The sequence below is a fragment of the Hippocampus comes genome, unplaced genomic scaffold (genome assembly GCF_001891065.2).
Source record: "Hippocampus comes isolate QL1 unplaced genomic scaffold, H_comes_QL1_v1.1 scaffold242, whole genome shotgun sequence".
Classification (NCBI taxonomy): Eukaryota; Metazoa; Chordata; class Actinopteri; order Syngnathiformes; family Syngnathidae; genus Hippocampus; species Hippocampus comes.
Window position 1 is genome coordinate 1,458,592 of NW_017805385.1, and position 2,257 is coordinate 1,460,848.

Genomic DNA, 2,257 nt, shown 5'->3' on the forward strand with positions numbered 1-2,257 from the left:
TATTGTACAAGCCCTTTTTTGTGACTTACAGTTTTTAGGAAAGTATGGGTTGTTTTGAAGAACTCCATGATAACTGCATCTTAACATTATTTACTTATTTACAGTCATTCAACTATAAAAAGGAAATGAATGCTCTGGCCTTCCTGCTTCCTATGTGGAGTTTGCATGTTCTCCCTGTGCCTGTGTGGGTTTTCTCTGGGTCCTCCGGTTTCCTCCCACATTCCAATAACATGCGTGGCAGGCTGATTGAACACTCCAAATTGTCCCTCGATGTGAGTGTGAGCGCGGATAGTTGTTCGTCTCTGTATGTGCCCTGCGATTGGCTGGCAACCAGTTCAGGGTGTCCTCCGCCTACTGCCCGAAAACAGCTGGAATAGGCTCCAGCATGCCCCGCAATCCTTGTGAGGAAAAAGCAGTTCAGAAAATGAATGGATGGATGGAATCTAAACCATGTGTGTGTCCAACCTAAAGAGTGAGGGCTGTTGAAGACCCACACTGAACTTGTTTGTCTATGTGTGTGTCTGTGAATGAAAATTACGCACATGTGTGCAATCATTACAAAAACACCAAGTAAGCTGCAGCTGGTGTTGACAGTTCCAACCACGTCCGACCTTGCTCTTGTTTTGTCTTATGACCTTATCTCTTTCCAACCACATTCTCGGCAAGGTGCTTGTGTCCCCTATCTGTCACACAGTGCACTCAGCATTCTTTATTATAAGTATATGCATATCTTTATTAAGAGCATAAGCATGTCTTTTTTCAGTGCATAAGCATTTCTTTATTAAGAGCATAAGCATTTTTCATTGCAAGCAGAAGCATTCTTCTTTGCAGGCAAAATCAATTCATCATTATAAATATGCAAATGTATGATAACTAAAACACATAATTACTCCTTCAACGGGTTTCAGCCCATTTGGGACCGGGCTGCACTGAGACAAACTGTGAGCAAATTTACTCCATCAAACTTGATTCAAATATGTTGCAACTCTTCTAACATTGGTTTGCAAGTTGAAATCAACAGAATCTGCCAATAAATGAAAGACGAAGCAGTAAACAAAAAGTAATGTAACTGACTGTGGAGGGTTTTTTTGGTCTTTTTTTCTGTGAACACAAAGAGTAAAAAATCTGCTTCTCACAAATCTCATCCATATCCTTTCCTTTGAAAATAACGGGTTGTTAGTTGATCAAGATCTGCCAAGCAAACATCGGGGCACTTAAAAACAAAGCCATTATCGCACGTGATGGACCGTCGCACCGTCCCTTCATTCACTGGAACTCGCCACCACTCCTCCTAACCCAGGGCTGAAATGCCCTCTTGGAGGTTAAGTCAATATTGGTACGTGTATTCCAAATCCTGGCTAAATATTAACTGTCGCACGGTCTTGACAAGCCAACAACTATGTACTTGTCAAAGCGTCAAGTTTAACGCTTTAGTGAGTTTTAACATCAGTACGGACGTTTTTCTTGTTATTTATCTGTTGTCAGTTTACCGGTAAATTCTACACTCACGGTTATTTGTTTGGCGTTTTTGCTCCTGCATTTAATTAACTAGTAGCCATACCATTGTCCCTTCATTTGCCTTCATTTCTTCTCTCGGTCACTTATAAGTAATCAATGAATGACAGTTCGTCCTTCTTTTCCTTCTTGCAAAAGTAATAAAATAAGTGAGTGTTTTAACTGGATGATGAAGTGAAACCTTGTTGCCCTCAGATGTGATTGGAACGACCATGACTACATCCAATACTGTTTTAATGATATTATGATCTTTTCATTGAACACGTTGATTACACCAAAGAAAGACAACACAAACAAAGGATCATAGAATTCCATTCATAAGAAAGACTCAAAGTCCTTAACAAAAAACCCCAAAACAAACAAACAAACAAAAAAAACAAACAAAACAAAACAATAATCTCAATGTGAATAATGTTCAAAGGTAATTGGAAGAAGTCGTACAGTACAGACTTTTACTCTTAGCCCCTGCAACTCTTGACATACAGCTGTGAATGGTAACAAAAATCTATTCAGTTTCAGATTCTTTTTTTCTCAATTAGCACACTAAAACAAAACGATCAACACAGATATTCCAGGACGCACTCAACAAATATGCCTTTGGTGAAACAGTAAACAAGGGGAAAAGAAAAATAATGCATATTGGCTTTTTTCCATAGTCAGTCAGTATTTGGAGTTGAAGAATTTTCTTTAGTGTGTGTGTGTGTGTGTGTGTGTGTGTGTGTGTGTGTGTGTGTGTGTGTGT